We start from the raw sequence: 18834 nt of genomic DNA, 5'->3' as shown, positions 1-18834 counted from the left end.
CAGAATCCTACTCTGTGTATTATGTATGATTATGCTAAACCTAGTTTAACAGGAACTGAATCGAGTATAGTTAGACCTAATGTTGCTGCAAATAATTTTGAACTGAAACTTAACACGATTCAAATGATACAACAATTTGTTCAGTTTGATGGTTTGCAGGACGAGGATCCAAACACTCATTTAGCAAATTTTCTGGAATTCTGTGACACTTTTAAGATCAATGGCTTTTTATGACGATGTCATTCGCCTTCGGTTATTTCCCTTTTCATTGAGAAATAAGGCTAAATAGTGGTTGAACTCGTTGCCACGAGGGTCAATCACTACTTGGGAACAAATAACCGAAAAATTTCTGCTTAAATATTTTTCGCCGGCTAAAATGGCTAAATTAAGGAATGATATCTCTTCTTTTGTGTAGATGGATTTAGAAACACTTTATGATGCATGGGAGAGATACAAGGACTTATTGAGAAGGTGCCCTCACCATGGGTTACCCCTTTGGCTACAGCTTCAGACTTTCCACAACGGTTTGAATCCCTCAACTAGACAAATGATTAATGCAGCTGCTGGCAGAACCATTAATAATAAGACTCCTGAAGATGCTTATGAGTTTATGGAGGAGATGTCACTGAATAATTACCAGTGGCAAGTGATGAGGACAAAGCCAACCAAGGCAGCTGGCGTTTTTAACGTCGACTCAGTTACTATGTTGTCAAATCAGGTAGAACTACTGAATAAAAAGATTGATGGTTTACTTGGTTCTACGCAGGTACATCTAGTAATGCAGTGCGATGCAAGTGGAGGTGGGATGAGCAATCTAGAATTTCACCCTACGGCCTCAAAATGGAGAACGAGCAAATGAATTATATGGGTAATAATCTTCAGCCTCAAAATAATCCTTATAGTAACACTTACAATGCAGGTTAGAGGAATCACCCAAATTTTTCATAGGGAGGCCAAGGGAATCAAAGGCCACCACCCCCTCCAGGCTTTCAACAACAACCTTACCAGCAATAGAAAAAGCCAAACCTTAAGGAGATGATGACAAAATTTATTTCAGTAGCAGAAACTCATTTTCAGAACACTAAAACTGCACTTAAAAATAAACAAGCATCAATTCAAGGGCTCAAGAATCAAATTAGGCAACTGGCTAAGATGATTTTAGAGAGACCACTAGGGAGCCTACTGAGCAATACCGAACCCAATCCAAAAGAGCATGTGAAAGCAGTTACATTAAGGAGTAGGAAGGTGTTAGCTGAATCTGAAAAGAAGTTGTCACCAGAATCTAACAAAAACGAAGGAGAGGAGGTAAAACCCGTAAACAATGAAAATTTAGTGCCAAGGGAATATAAACCACCAATCTCATATCCAGTAAAGTTGAAGAAAGATCGCATGGATGCACAATTCGGTAAATTTCTTGAGCTCTTTAAGCTGTTACATATCAACTTACCTTTTGTTGAAGCTATCTCGCAGATGCCTACATACGCAAAATTTTTTAAGGAGCTTCTAACAAATAAGAGGAAACTTGAAGAGTTTTCTATGGTAGAACTAAACGAGGAATGCTCAGCAATACTCCAAAATAAACTACCAACCAAAATAAAAGATCCAAGAAGTTTTACTATTCCCCATTTAATTGGTAGTTTAAATGTTCAAAAGGCAGTAGCTGACTTAGGCGCTAGCATTAATTTAATGCCTTATAAAATGTTCAAGCAACTTGGTCTTGGGGAACCAAAACCCACTAGGATGAGTATTCAATTAGCTGATAGATCTGTTAAATATCCTAGGGGAATTCTTCAGGATGTGCTTCTTAAAGTAGATAAATTTATAATCCCTGTTGATTTTGTTGTGCTTGGCATAGATGAGGATGTTGAGGTGTCTTTGATTTCAGGTCATCCATTTTTAGCCACTGCTAGAGCTGTTATTGATGTGGGCGACGGTAAACTTGTGCTTAGAGTAGGTGACGAAGAGATTATTTTTAAAATTTATGATGCCATGAGATTTTCTAGGGAACAGGATGACTCATGTTAGTTTATTGACTCTATTGATCATGCTACTCAAGATTCCTTTCAAGAAATCATACATGAAGACACGTTGGAAATGTGTCTTGCCCAAGAAGAGGAGGTATATGATGATGATTCTGTGATAGGTAAGATAAAAGCTGAACTAAATTCCAATGAACCGTTACTGAGACAGAAGAGCTACGAGGGTATTGAGGTAAATAATGAATTGAAATTAAAACCCTCTGTTGAAGAACCACCTAAATTGGAACTAAAACAACTACCAGATCACTTAAAATATGCATTTCTTGGAAGTAATTTCACATTACCAGTAATTATTGCTTCAACTTTACAGCCATTAGAAAAAGATGAATTACTGCAAGTATTGAAGGAGCACAAAAGAGCCATAGCTTGGAAGATTTCTGACATAAGAGGGATCAACCCTTCTTTTTGCACACATAAAATTTTAATGGAAGATGAATACAAACCCTATGTGCAAGCTCAAAGACAATTAAATCCTAATATGAAAGAAGTCATAAAAGTCAATGTAATTAAACTCCTAGATGCAAGAATTATTTATCCTATTTCTGATAGTTCTTGGGTAAGTCCTATGCAAGTTGTTCCTAAGAAAGGAGGCATGACTGTTGTAGCCTGTGACAGCCCAAAATTGACCCTAGTCGGGAAGTGGTTTCGGGACCGCTAAACCGAGTCACCGAAATGTTTGAACGTAATATTTATTGTCTAGAATATGTAATTATGAATGTGTGAAAATTTCAAGCTTCGATTTAGCCGATAGCATGTGAATTCAGTTAGTAGGACTTGTGTGACACTTTTGAAAAGTGATAGGCTAATCTATAAGGACCTAATAGTGCATGTAGTCAAAGGGGAGGACTTGCATGTCAAATTTCCCCCCCTAATAGTTAGTGGCCGGCCATGACAAGAGATTATGGGTAAAAACATGTCATAAAACATGTTGGGACAATGGTGTATGTAAGAAAAAAATAAAATAGTGAGCATGGGAATTTAATAATGAAAGGGAACAAAAAAAAAAAAAGAGAAAAAAATGGTCTCATGCATGCCCATTCTCAGTGAGTGTGGAGAAAGAAAGAAGAATTTTTGTTCATCATTTTCATTTCCTTTGGGCTGAAAATTCTAAGGAAGAAGGAAGGAATTCTTGTTTCATGTTGGTTTGGAAGAGGTTTAGGAGGAGGTTTGGCCATACTTGTACCTAGATTAAGGTAAGTTTGATGTTTTGCCATGAGATTCATGTATATTTTAGTTGCTAGCTTGATGTTCTTGTTAGCCCATGGTTCAAATCTTTGTTATGTCATGGGAATGAAATTCGTCCAAAGTGAATATGGTGTTAATGCCATTGCATGCTAAATATCAAGCTTGATAATGATTCATGTGATGGTGGATTGAGGATTCTTAGATTTTCTTTTAGCATTTTTGAATGAGATACTAAGTTCTTTGTTTAACCATGACCAAATTGAAACGGTATGGTGTTGTGGTATTCGGCCATGTTATATCCATAAGTATGATTCATGCATGTTGCATGGTAAGTAAGATTTAAGCTTTGGATATGTGTGTATATTTGGATATAAGCCACTTGAGAATTCGCCATTGCACCTACATGAATATATGTTTGCACATGATGAATTGGTATGACATGTATACTATTTTAAGGTGTCTATTTGCTTGTGATGTTGTTTGGTTATGAAATAAATGAGAGATGTGTATAGAACTACAATATGTAATGCGTTAATTAGGAAAATGTATGCTGTTTTTTTGGGTAGTATTAAGTGTAAAATTGGCCTCCACATAGACATGCATATTCGCCAAAGGAAGTAGATTGGTGTGCATGTATTCGGTTAGAGACAACCATATTGAAGCCTTATCTTGGCTTAGATTGTTGACCAAATGGGTAATAAGTGAGGATGGTTGCGAATATACAAACATACATATGCATGTGTAATTGAATTATGAATGTTTAGCAAGAGGGTTAAACTAGTTGATTTATTGATTAAGCTCAAGGAGTTAAAGAAGGAGAATCAAGCAAGGGAAAGACGAAGGTCATCGAGTAGCCGACTTGGACTGTTTTACCCAACACAAAGTAAGTCATTAAGCGTATATTTGGTGTTGATTTAAATGATCAATATATATATGCAAATGTGTTTAAATGAGTTGGTGTGTAAATGGAAATGTATGTGTATGGCATGATGCCATTGTTGAATGTATAAAGGCAGCAAAATACATAAGGTATTGGTCTCGGCACTAAGTGTGCGGGTATAAATGGACACGGTGACAAGATTGGCACTAAGTGTGCGGGTTTAAAATTGTACAGCACTAAGTGTGCGAGTTTGATTATATAGCACTAAGTGTGCGAGTTGAATACATATAGCACTAAGTGTGCGGATTCACTATATGCTCTTGCATTACAATTGGCACTGAGTGTGCGACATTATCGAGCTAATCCCGGACAGCGGATCGGGTAAGTACCTCGAGCTCATGACGAATAGAAAATATGTTCATGCTCGGGGTTGAATTTGGTAAGCCTTAAATCTATGTGATGATTGAAATTGTATGATTGTGGTGGAAATGAGTTAGTGTGTGAAAATGCCTCAAATATCTTGTTGTTTAGAATATGAAATGTGGATGTATGACTTGGTATGAGATTGGACCGAAAGGTCCGAGGAATTATGGTATAGATTCGATATGGATGAGTACCTAGCCTCGTTTATTGTTTCATGTTGTAGTAACTTTATCAGTGGATTGATGAATGCTTATGACTTACTGAGTTGTAAACTCACTCGGTGTTTTCTTGTCACCCATTTTAGGTCTCTCGGACTCGTATTGTTTGCGTGATCGGGACCGTCGTTGAAGTCATCACACGGCTGAAATCTTGTGGTATTGTTTTTGTTGTTGAAGAACATTTGGCATGTATAGGCTATTATATTTTGTCGAGTTGTGGGTTGTAAACTTTAAGCCATGTGAAAATGGCCTATGTGGTCGTCGAGTGGGATGCTAGAACCTATAGCCACGAGTCTTAGAAACTCAAATTTTGATAAGGTGGCCATAATTTGTGTCATGTATGATGGATGATTAAGGCCAAGGAAAAATTCATGAAATTGGCATAGTCTACTGCAGTAACTGTTGCGGACAGCAGCAGTGAGATGAGATTGAAAAATCACTAAAAATAGTAGAAGTAGAATTAAATAGTGAGTAAATTATGTAACTGAACCTTGATGAATCTATTTTTATATGGACGAAACGAAACGACCATATGAGCGGTATACTGAGAAATATTAAGGTTCTCGTGAGACAGGGCCATAACGGTTTCTGGGTCCCCTGTCGCGACTTTGAAAATTTACCATAAATTATCCAGAAAGAATTAGGAGTCATGCCTTATATGTAAAGATTCCATTTTGAGTCTAGTTTCATTAGAAACAAACGGCACCAGTATTAAAGCCCTGTACAGGGAGATATTCAAGTTGTAACGCGCAAAGGTCAGAGCAGTCGGTCCCTGTAACATGGGTGACTTTAACTAATAAACTGTACCAATTGGCCCAACCAAAAATTCTAAAAATAAATCCATGGATGGGTATATGAGTCTAAATTCAGGGAAAATTTACAAAACCAGTTTCTGAGTTTTGAAACTCGAGATATGATTTTTAAGGCGACGGTGACGCAGTTTTCCAGCCTGACTGGTAATGTCAAATTGGTTGGTATCTTGAGAGGGTTTGGCCGTTAACCCCTCGTGTCCGACACCGGCGTCGGTCATGAGTTAGGGGTGTTACATAGCCAATGAGAAGAACGAATTAATTCCAACACGAACAGTCACGGGATTGAGAGTTTGCATTGATTATTGGAAATTGAACGATGCCACAAGAAAATATAACTTTCCCTTACCATTCATTGATCAGATGTTGGAAAAATTATCTGGGCACATGTACCATTGCTTCCTAGATGAACTCTTTGGTTATTTCCAAATCCCAATAGCTCTTGAGGACCAAGAGAAAATGACATTTACATGCCCATACGAAATGTTTGCTTATCGCCGAATGCCTTTTGGATTATGTAATGCTCCTGCTACTTTTTAGCGATGCATGTTGGCCATTTTTGATGAACTCGTGGAAGACATTATAGAGGTATTTATGGATGACTTCTCGGTATTCGATAACTCTTTCCATCTTTGCCTTAAAAATTTAAAATGAGTTCTAATGAGATGTGAGGCAACAAATCTTGTACTAAATTGGGAAAAATGTCACTTCATGGTTCGTAAGGGGATTGTGTTAGGCCACAAAATTTCTAGCAAGGGAATCGAGGTTGATAAAGCAAAAGTTGAAACTATTGAGAAATTACCTCTCTCTAATTTGGTTAAGCCTATTCGAAGCTTTTTAGGACATGTAGGATTTTATAGAAGATTTATTGAAGACTTTTCTAAAATAGCTAAGCCTCTAACGAATTTGCTAGAAAAAGATGTCCCTTTCAATTTCAGTCAAGATTGTTTAGAAACGTTCAATACTCTTAAAGATAAATTAATTAACGCTTCGATTGTAGCTACACCTAATTGGAATTTATCTTTTGAACTAATGTGTGATACGAGTGATTTTGCAGTAGGTGTAGTTCTTAGACAGCGGAAAGACAAGCATTTTAAACCTATATATTATGCTAGCAAAACTTTGACGGCCGCCTAAGAAAATTACACGACGACTGAGAAAGAATTGTTAGTTGTGGTTTTTGTATTCGATAAATTTAGACCATATTTAATATTATCTAAAGTTGTCGTTTACACTGATCATTCAGCTCTTCGATACCTTCTTACTAAAACAGATGCAAAGCCTTGACTAATAAGATGGATTTTATTGTTGCAGGAATTCGATTTGGAAATTCAAGATAAGAAAGAAGCAGAAAACCTTGCAGTAGGTCATCTATCTAGATTAGAAAACCCACATCTCAATGAACATAACGAACAAGAGATCAATGACTCGTTCCCTGAAGAACAACTTTTTGCTATCTCTGACTCTGAGGAACCTTGGTTTGCTGCTATTGCAAATTACTTAGCCGCTAATGTTATACAGAAAAAGTTAACACATCAGCAAAAGAAGCTATTCTTCACTGATGTGAAAAACTATTTTTGGGAAGAACCTTTTCTTTTTCGTATATGTGCAGATCAAGTAATTAGAAGATGTGTTAAAAGACAGAGGCAATTAAAATTTTGGAACATTGCAACTCAGGACCGACTGGAGGACATTACAGTGGTACTAAGACCGCACACAAAATACTCGGATCAGGTTTTTACTAGCCCACACTTTTCAAATACACCAACAAGTATGTTGCTACTCGTCATAAACGCCAACGCACAGGTAATATCTCTAAACGCGATGAAATGCCCCAAACATACATGCATTCATGTGAGATATTTGATGTATGGGGTATCGATTTCATGGGTCCATTTCCTAGCTCGTTTGGGAATAAATACATATTAGTAGCCATTGATTATATGTCTAAATGGGTGGAAGCCCAAGCCTTACCTACTAATGATGCTAAAGTAGTGGTGAAGTTCCTAAAGAAACTTTTCTCTCGATTTGGAGCAACTAGAGCAATTATTAGTGATAGGGGTACCCATTTCTATAATGCCCAACTTGATAAAACCCTTAAGAAATATGGATTTTACCACAGAACAGCTACCCCTTACCATCCTCAAAATAGTGGACAAGTCACACTAACCGAGAGATTAAGCGGATTTTAGAAAAGAATGTAGAGTTAAATAGGAAGGATTGGGTAAAGAAACTAGATGATGTTTTATGGGCCTATAGAACTGTATTTAAGACTCCATAGGAACATCTCCTTACAGACTCGTTTATGGGAAAAGTTGTCATTTACCGTTTGAATTAGAACATAAAGCACTCTGGGCTATAAAATTTCTGAACTTTGATCCCAAACTCGCAGGTGAGAAGAGACTGATGCAGTTGAACGAGTTAGATGAATGGTGAGCTAATGCCAACAAGAACTCACGATTATACAAGGAAGCAACAAAGCGCCGCCACGATGCTCATTTAAAGCAACGTAAACAATTTGAAGTTGGAGATCTTGTTGTGTTATATAACTAAAGACTCAAATTGTTCCCTGAGAAGCTTAAATCATGATGGTCAGGTCCTTTCGTAGTCCAAACTGTATTCCCATATGGCACAGTAGAAGTAAGTCACCCATCACAAGGCACTTTCAAGGTAAACGGACATCATCTCAAACTTTATAACGGTGAGAATTTTAAAGATGAAAGAGAAGAGCTACGGCTCTACAGACTCTCCTAAACATACCCACAAAGGAGAGTCAAGCTTAGACTCTAAATAAGCGCTTCTCGGGAAGCAACCGGGCCACTAACCCCACTAAATAATTTAGTTTGTTTTTCTTTTTGTTTTATAATCTAATTGCAGATATTCTTGGCACACACGGGCGAGCACACGGTCGTGCTTGAGGTCGTGGGAACCCCACGGGCAGGAAACACGGGCGTGGCCATGGCTATGCTAAAATAGGATGAACATTTTCCCCAAAACAGGATGACACACAAGTTGCGACAAATATCCACGACCGTGTGTACCACACGACCAGGGAATACGGGCGTGTCCTAGACCATGGTAAAACTGCACCTTAATTTCCAAAAATATTAGCAGAAACATGGCCTACAATAAATCCCCACAGCCGTGTGAAGCAGTCGTGGGAGCCACACGGCATGTCCCACGGGCGTGCTGAAGGCCGTGTGAGAACTTGCCAAAAATTAAAACGATAAATGAAGTCAGAATAGAACACAGGCTAATGCCACGACCATGCTGAAAACCGTGCGCAATCCTTACTAATTAACACGGGCGTGTTAGCCTGCCTATGGGCGTGGGAGAAACGAAGAGAGCACTACATGGCCGTGCGATGCAGCCATGTGGGCCACACGATCTGGACACACGGGCGTGTCTGTAGGCCGTGTGCGACACTGACTTGAAACATCAATCCATAAGCATAAGCCATGAACACGGGCATGGTGTATCTAACACGGGCGTGGGAGAAGTGAACAAACGTACACACGACCGTGCAACATAGCCGTGCGTACCACACGGCCTGGACACATGGGTGTGTCGAAAAGCCCGTGTGCGAACCTGACTACGATTTCACGAAAAACACGGGCTGAGAGCTTACAACACAGGCGTGGGCCACGGCCGTGTGGCCCAAAACGGGGCTTCCCGTGGCCCCTTTTTAATAACCCCTAACCCTAATTTTTTCCTATTCCCCTTTACTATTCGTCATCTTTTTCCACCAACAACCCTTCTCTTACCCCCATCCTTTTTCTTCATTTTTCTTTCTTTCTTCTTCCCTTTTCTTTTCTTTCTTTTTTTTCCCCTTCTTTTTCCTTTTCCCCCCTCCTTTTTCTTTCATCCTCCCTTACTTCCTCCTTCGCAGCACTCTTCCCCGACTGGCCAACCCACACCGCATGCACTCCTCCTCGGCCGACCAACCCACATCACGCGAGCCCCAATCCCCGTCAAGCACCACCGTTGTTCATCAGTCGTTTGCCCCTCCTTTCACCCCACTACTTTCGTTTCTTTTACTTTCTTAATGTTATGTTTGGGTTTAATCTTGTTTAATTTTTTCCCCTGCTAATGATTTGCATGCTTATAGTCCTTATTTTTGTTTAGTGATTCCCAATTTTACTAATGATAAAGTCTTACTTAATCTTTTGTGTCCTCATTGATCTCTATTCTTTCCTGCTTTGCCCACATGATTAGTATTATCAATAGATTTTTACCATATTTCATTGGCATCTCAGTCTCTGCTCACTTAGTTATTCCTCTTTATAATACTCTCATGCTTATTATTAGTTTACGACAATTCTTAGTTATTTTTTATATTAATCACCATTTCTGGTATTATCTACTATAACTTGATTTGTCTTTTAGCATTGGCTTTGTTTAGCCTTAGTACTACTTTCATCTTTTATTTAGTAATAACCATTTGGCCCTTTGATTCATATACAATATCACCACTTGGTTTTAGCATGCTTGAGATTTTGTCCATATTATCTTACGCGCAAGTTATTATTTTTGACTACTCAGCTTTTGCTTGCAGATGTGGAGATTATAATTGATAACCTAACCTTTTATTTGCAGATATCATGACAAATACTAGAGGCAAGAAAACTTTTGTCCCCATCTTTAAGAAGCGAAAATGAGTAGCATCCTCCTCAGGTCCTACCACCGAGATACGATACCCATTCCTCTAATTCCCACCAAGAAACCAAGAAGAATTATTTCAGATTCTACGTGCCCAAACTCTTGGCATGGGCTGTTCTATTGGTTGGGCTGTGCTAGAGCAGGTCCACCTAGCTGATTCGATACGGGCCCTCCTAGCCACCGATCCATTGGACCGATTCTTTGACATTATAGAGCTCACTTTAGAACTATGCTTGACATTTCAGACGCAAATAGTTATGGCGGAGCACGATGATCCAAGAACAGCACAATTTCACCTCGGTGGTCTGGTACGGTAATTGAGTGTCCCAGAATTTGGAGCTGCAATGGGACTCTATACCACTAAATTTATGGAGGTCAAAAATTTCCCTCACCTCTACCGTGACATCCATCATTCACCTTCTATGTGTTGGAATGACCTCCAACCTGCTACAGGTATTTATGATCCTAGTCGTTCAAAGGCATCGGTTCTAGCTCCAGCTCTACGCTATCTTCATGCCCTTTTAGCACACATATTAACGAGGAGGCGAGAAAGCACTAGCGTCGTCAACACTCAAGACGCATACTTTCTATGGAGCATGAGGAAAGGGCACATCTTTGATCTCGCGTACTTTGTCGCCCTTTCTTTTTGCCATCAGATAGAATGACACCAAAAAGGAGTCATTAGTATCGGCCCATATATGACTCGTTTAGCTCGATACTTTGGGCTCTTGAATACGGTAGCGTAGTTTTTATCGCTCACTCTCATTGCCTAGATGTCCCCATAGGGCATCCGAAGTATGCTCCATATACCAATGATTGAGCATCATCGTGGGTTCGACCCTCCTCAGTACTGACTTGCACGAGCTGCCGATAAGGATGACGACAAGGATATTCCTGATGATATCCCTACATTTCAGGAGGACCCACCTTTTCAGCCACCCCCGAGTCACCGACCAGGTCATGTGGCTGCTTCATTGTCTGAAGTTTTTGACCACCTTCATCGCTTTGAGCAATATTGCACTCAGTGATTCGACAGCATCGATGCGACATTGCAACAAATTTGTCAGTATGTGAGCCTCTAGCACCACCACCTCAGGAACCAGCTGTCGATGAGGACTTTTAAGTCCATTTAATTTTCAATTTGTTTCTCTTTTTACTTTATTTTTATTTTTTCATCTCTTTTTAACTTTATTTATCATTTTCCTACAAGACTTTTGTTAGTATAATTTGAATTTTCTTTTTGTTAGTTATTTCAATATTACTAACTATAACTACCTTATAAATATAAATCCCTTAAAAATTACTGATGGCATCACAGTTTCAAAAGGTTCAGTCAATAGGAACTACTCAGGAATAAACAAACACTCCTTCACGACCATAGCCACCATGACACTGACCACCATGATAACCTCTTTACTCGGCACTGCGATTGTGGAACCCAACCTCTACCACCATCTTCACCTCTATCTACATGTCACATACACATCACTTTCAATACCTCTAAACCCGTTTCCACTCTTTCAAGGATTACATCCAAAAAAAATTCAGTGCAGTTTCGTTTCTCTCCCTCTCTTATGATATTATGCTAATATTACTATTATCTATCTTTGTCCATTGAAGACAATGTACTTCTTAAGTGTGGGGAGCTCATTTATGTGATTATTAGAAAAATCCCTAAATTTTTATCTTGTTCTCAAATAATTTTCTCATATTACTATTAGAATGAATCTTGATTTACTTATGATTTTTATTGATATGTTTTGAATTAAATCATAGGTAATTGTGCATTGATTGTTTAAACTTTAAGACATTAGAGAATCAAGCATGATAAGTTGACTTTTGAGAAGTAAAATTGCTAGGTTATTTCTCTGAATTGAGGTATTACCTTTAAATTTTGAATTTATAGGATTGACATAAAATACCCATAATTTTGGTGAGATTTTTAGAGCATATATCTTTCTTCCTCATTGATTTTATTGGTTATTAGTGTGTCAACATTGATTTGTTATTCTAGAACTTGCTTCGATTATGCATGTCAAGACCACTCCCTTGATTTGATATACGAAAATGATAAAGGCACTTAGGTTTTAACCCATTTAACTTACAAAAAGCCTACCCACACAATTGACCTATAGTGAACCCCTTTGGGCCTTGACTATTATTTCTTGATTTTCCCCTTAATATTAACCCATAACTTAACCCTTTTTAATTCATTAAGAATTTCTACCCTTTTATTGACTCCCGTTTTATTGAGATTTAATTTGATTAATTACCTAGCTATGTTCGTTCATTTCAATCCCTGAATTAATTCTTATTATGTACTTTCCATTTGTTCTTGTTCTTAAAGAAAAACGTATAGTCATATTCATCCAATTACATATTGTTATAAAGAGCTCGGTTAAGTAAAGTTATATTATTGAGAAAAAGCTCGCATCAATTGCTTTAGATAGTTCGAGTTCTGGCACTTTCTTGTAATTCAGCAATTAGCTCAATTCTTCTAAGTTTGGCAATTATTTAAATTAATCTCGATTCTAACCCTCTTTTTTTCAGCCTTTATCCACACCTTTAACTGATAAATCGTAAATTATACATATTTTTACCCCATGTTTAATGCATTTTATAGATGATTTCTCATTAGAATTGGTGAATTCGATGCTCCTAATGCTTTAATTTCATGTCTTGTACTCAAGAGAGCACCAAAAGTCAAAAGGAGCCAAAAACGAGCCAAAAAGGGACAAAATGGACCAAATCGAGAAGATAACATGGCTTAAGCCTTGCCACACGGGCAGATCACACGCCCGTGTCTTTCGAGGGTGTCGACCAAGGCTTTCACGATTCACATGGCCTAGCCACAGACCCACACGGCTGTGTGCAATTTAACGGATCGAACATGGCCTGGCAATCACGTCACATGGCCATGGCACACGAGCGTGTCCCTACTGAGCCCAAGCTAAGTCCAATTCGGAAAAACCCAATTTTGAGGGTTTCTAGGCATTCCAAAGCCTATAAATACGCACTAGAGGAGGAGAAAAGGCGAGATGAAGAAGAGGGGTAAGGAATTAACCCAAGGAAGCCGATTGATCCATCTCAAAAGTCAGATTCATCATCAAGACTGAAGATCTCTCCTCAATTCCCCTTCAGGAGTTTTGGGTTTTTTTTATGTTTTGTATTTTTATTCTTCTAAGATGTTTTCTTATTTAGTTATGAACTAAATCCCCTAAATACTTAAAGGGAATGAAACCTAAGACGAATCTTGTTATTACTTTCTGAATCGTATGATAAATATTTAACTTGTTCTTAATTATGTGTTCTTAATTCTTGTTTTGATATCCCAGGATACTGATTCAAGGCACGCTCTTATTCAGAGGAGGAATAGACCCTGTCTAAGAGTACATTTTCCATAATTAAGCAGAGTTGATTGGGCGCCTAGAAATAGGGTGACAAGATTTTGCCAGATTAGGGTGAAACCTAATAAGGGGATCTAGAGATCGAATGAATGCAACCCTAGAGTGTCAATTAGAGAAAAGTCTCAGTTATTCAATCTAGGTATTAGACGTTATTAGTCTTGAATAGGGATAATAACATAACTTAAGGATCTCTACGGAACAAGTTGAATGAATAAATCATTTGATTCGAAGCCAGAATAACAAGTAAAGTCTAGGTGGATTTTTCCTTAGGTACTGTCGTAAGTCAATCGATTTTCCCAAAAGCAATTCCCAAATTCTTTTCTCTGTGCATTCTTAGTTTAAATAATTAGTTAATTAAAACAAACCCTTTTATTCTTAGGCTAGATAATAAAATGATAGTTATTACTAGTACTTTTTGTTCCCTTGGGTACGATATCCCGGTCTTGCCATTACTATACTATTGTTCGATAGGTGCGCTTGCCTTTTCGTCGTGATAATAGTTAGTCTAGGTTTGATCTTCATTATAAATATTTATTACTTATTACGAATCACACGATCAAGTTTTTGGCCCCGTTGCCAGGGAACTGAAATATTAGGAACACTAAATTTGTATTACTTTAGTCATTTATTTTTCTTGCAATTTTATTTTATTTTATTATTTATTAATTTACTTTTTCTCTTCCTTGGCAGGTTTTTATAGTTTATGACTAGAAGAAACCCGTTAGGACCATTACTTTTTGACGAAGAAATCGATCATACAATTCAGAAAAGTCAAAGAGAAATAAGGCGTAGTTTACAATACACGTTGAACGATCGAGAAGACGATACTCAAACCCCAACCGACAAGATGACTGAAAACCAAGGCAATCAGCTACCTCCTACAATTGCAACTAATCAAAATCCTGCGCCACGTACTATGTATGACTATGCTAAACCTTCTTTAATAGGAACTGAGTTTAGTAGAGTTAGACCTGCTATTGCTGCAAATAATTTCGAACTAAAACCTAACACAATTTAGATGATACAGCAGTTTGTTCAGTTTGATGGTTTGCAGGATGAGGATCCCAACACGCACTTGGCAAATTTTCTTGAATTTTGCGATACATTCAAAATCAATGGCATTTCTGATGATGCCATTCGTCTTCGGTTATTTCCCTTTTCATTGAGAAACAAAGCCAAGAAGTGGTTAAACTTGTTACCACAAGGGTCTATCACTACTTGGGAACAATTTAGAAACACTTTACGATGCATGGGAGAGATACAAGGACTTACTTAGAAGGTGCCCTCACCATGGGTTGTCGTTTTGGCTTCAAGTAAAAACATTCCACAATGGTCTGAATCCCTCGACTCGACAAATGGTTGACGCAGCTACTGGCAGAACCATCAACAACAAAACACCTAAAAAGGCTTATGAATTCATTAAAAAAATGTCACTGAATAACTATCAGTGGCAAGTCATAAGGACTAAGCCAAAAAAATAGTCGGCATTTATAACATCGATTCAGTCACCATGCTCTCAAATCAGGTGGAACTTCTCAATAAAAAGATTGATAGTTTTCCTGGTTCTACGCAGGTACATTTAATAATGAGGTGTGACTTAAGCGGAGGAGGTGTGTATACAGAATATCAATCCTTCAATCCCACAACTGAAGAGGAGCAAGTCAACTATATGGGTAATAATAACTTTAGATTTCAAAATAACCCATACAGTAATACTTATAATGCAGGTTGGAGGAACCACCCAAATTTCTCCTAGGGTGGTCAAGGAAATCAAAAGCCACAAAATCCTCAAGGTTTTCAACAGCCACCTTATCAACAAGAGAAGAAACCAAACCTTGAGGAGATGCTCTCAAAATTTATATCAATGTCAGAAACCCGTTTCCAAAATACTGAGATAGCACTTAAGAATCAACAAGCATCGATCCAATGACTAGAAACTCAGATAAGCCAGCTTTCTAAACTAATCTCGAAAACACCACCAGAAAAATTATTTAGTAATACCAAATCAAGAGAGCATGTCAAAGTGGTTACACTAAGGAGTGGGAAAGTGTTAGCGGAATCTGAAAAGAAGTTAGCACAAGAAGCTGTGGAAAGCGAAAGGAGGGAAGAAAAACCCAAAAATAGTGACAAACCAGTGCCGGAGGAATATACACCACTGGTTCCATATCCAGCAAAATGAAAAAAAAAGATCACATTGATGCACAATTCGATAAGTTTCTTGAACTTTTTAAGCAATTACATATCAACTTACCTTTTGTTGAAGCTATCTCACAGATGCCTACATATGCAAAATTTTTGAAGGAGCTTTTAACAAATAAAAGGAAGTTCGAGGACTTATCTACGGTAGAACTCAATGAGGAGTGCTCCACCATACTCCAAAATAAGCTGCCAACCAAACTAAAAGATCCAGGAAGTTTTACTACCCCTTGCTTAATTGATAATCTAAATATTGAAAAAGCACTAACTGATTTAAGTACTAGTATTAATTTGATGCCCTATAAAATGTTCAAACAACTTGGTCTTGGGGAACCTAAACCCACTAGGATGAGTATTCAATTAGCGATAGATCTGTTAAATATCCCAGGGGTATTATAGAAGACGTACTCATAAAAGTAGATAAATTTATATTCCCTGTTGATTTTGTTGTGCTTGACAAGGATGAAGATGTGGAAGTACCCTTAATTTTAGGGCACCCATTCCTAGCCACTGCTAGAGCCGTGATTGATGTGAGTGACGGTAAATTGGTACTTAGAGTAGGTGACGAGGAAATGATCTTTAAAATTTATGATGCTATGAGATTCTCTAGGGAACAAGATTATTCATGTTATTTCATTGACTCTATTGATCATATTACTTAAGACTCTTTCCAGGAAATTGTACAAGAGGAGACGACAGAACCGTGTCCAGCTCAAGACGAGGAGATAGGTGAGGAACTTAATAACCATACGTCAAGACAAGTAGAATATGAGGGTATTAGGATCAACAATGAACTTAAGCAAAAACCCTCGATTGAAAAGCTTCCCAAACTGGAACTTAAACAATTACCAAACCATTTAGAATATGCATTCCTTGGAAATAATTCTACATTACCAGTTATTATCGCTTCTAATTTGCAACCCAAGGAGATAGAGGAATTAATCTAAGTATTAAAAGAACATAAGAAGGTCGTAGCATGGAAAATTTTTGACATTAAAGGAATCAGTCCTTCTTTTTGCACCCATAAAATTTTAATGGAAGATGAATACAAACCATCTGTGCAAGCTCAAAGACATCTGAACCCTACATTAAGTAAGTTGTAAAAGCTGAGGTAATTAAACTTCTAGATACTGGAATTATTTATCCTATTTCTGACAGTTCTTGGGTAAGTCCAGTGCAGGTTGCCCCCAAGAAAGGAGGCATAACGATTGTGACCAAGAGAAGAATGAGCTAATCCCAGCAAGAACGGTTACAGGATGGAGAGTTTGCATAGACTACAGGAAACTGAATGACGCCATAAGAAAAGATCACTTCCCCTTGCCATTCATTGACCAAATGTTAGAAAGATTATCCGGACACATGTATTACTACTTCTTAGACGGACTCTCTGGTTACTTCCAAATCCCAATAGCTCCTGAAGATCAAGAAAATACGACATTCACATGACCATTTAGTATGTTCACTTATCATAGAATGCCTTTTGGATTATGTATACCTCTGCTACTTTTCAGCGCTGTATGATAGTTATATTTGACAAACTCGTGGAAGATATCATGGAAGTCTTCATGGATGATTTTTTGATATTCAGTAACTCTTTCCATCTCAACCTTAAAAATTTAAAATGAGTTTTAATAAGATGTGAAGAAACAAACCTTGTACTTAACTGGGAGAAATGTCACTTCATGGTTCAAGAAGGTATTGTACTAGGATATAAAATTTCTAGTAAAGGGATTGAGCTGGATAAATCTAAAGTAGAAACAATCAAGAAATTACCACCTCCTAGTTCAGTTAAGGCTATTAGAAGCTTTTTACATGCTGGTTTTTATAGAAGATTCATTAAGGATTTTTCTAAAATAGCTAAGCCTTTAACTAAATTGCTAGAAAAAGATATACCTTTTAACTTCGATCAGGAACGTTTAGAAGCATTTAATACTTTAAAGGATAAATTAATTAATACTCCAATTATAATTGCACCTGATTGGAACTTGCCATTTGAACTAATGTGTGATGCGAGTGATTTTGTAGTGGGTGCAGTACTAGGAAAGCGAAGAGACAAGCATTTTCAACCTATCTATTAAGCCAGCAAAACCTTAACGGCTGCACAAGAAAACTATACTACTACAGAAAAAGAGTTGCTAGCTGTGGTTTTTGCTTTTGATAAATTTCGATCATATCTCATATTGTCTAAAGTTGTTGTTTACACTGACCATTTCGCCCTTCGCTATCTTTAAACTAAAATCGATGCAAAACCTCGACTCATCCGGATTCTCCTTTTGCAGGAATTTGACTTGGAAATTCAGGAGAAGAAAGGAGCTAAAAATCTAGCTGCTGATCATTTGTCCAGGCTCAAGAAAACCAATACCAGAGAATTAGATGACGTGAAAATAAATGATTCATTCCCTGAAGAATAATTTTTCGCTTTATCTAACTCCGAGGTACCTTGGTTTGCAGACATCGCAAATTTTTTAGCTGCTAACGTTATCCCAAAAGGGTTAACACACCAGCAAAAAAAGTAATTCTTTAATGATGTAAAAAACTACTTTTGGGACGATCTATTTCTGTTTCACAGATGTACAGATCAAGTCATCAGAAGATGTGTTATAGGACCAGAAATATCAAAAATATTAGAACACTGCCACTTAGGGCTAACTGGAGGACACTATAGTGGAACAAAGACTGTACACAAATTACTTGAATTAGGTTTTTATTGGCCTTCATTATTCAAAGATGCTATCAGGTATGTTACTTTATGTGCCAAATGCCAACGGACAGGTAACATATCTAAACATGATGAAATGCCTCAAAACTATATGTTTTCTTGTGAAATATTTGACGTGTAGGGTATCGATTTCATAGGCCCATTCCCCAGTTCATTTGGAAATAAATATATCTTAGTAGCAGTTGACTACATGTCCAAATGGGTAGAAGCTCAAACTCTACATACTAATGATGCTAGAGTGGTAGTACGTTTGCTTAAAAAACTCTTTTCGAGATTCAGAACACCTAGAGCAATTATCA

General features: G+C 37.7%; 1 non-coding gene across 1 annotated transcript; it reads right to left on the bottom strand.

Annotated features, from left to right (window-relative positions):
• Window positions 1-382: 382 nt before the first annotated feature.
• On the bottom strand, window positions 383-489 carry LOC128282973 (small nucleolar RNA R71). The gene has a single exon (XR_008273320.1). It is a non-coding gene; the product is annotated as a small nucleolar RNA R71 (small nucleolar RNA).
• Window positions 490-18834: the final 18345 nt, after the last annotated feature.

The sequence above is a fragment of the Gossypium arboreum genome, chromosome 10 (genome assembly GCF_025698485.1).
Source record: "Gossypium arboreum isolate Shixiya-1 chromosome 10, ASM2569848v2, whole genome shotgun sequence".
Lineage (NCBI taxonomy): Eukaryota > Viridiplantae > Streptophyta > Magnoliopsida > Malvales > Malvaceae > Gossypium > Gossypium arboreum.
This window is presented reverse-complemented; position numbering and strand designations above follow the sequence as displayed.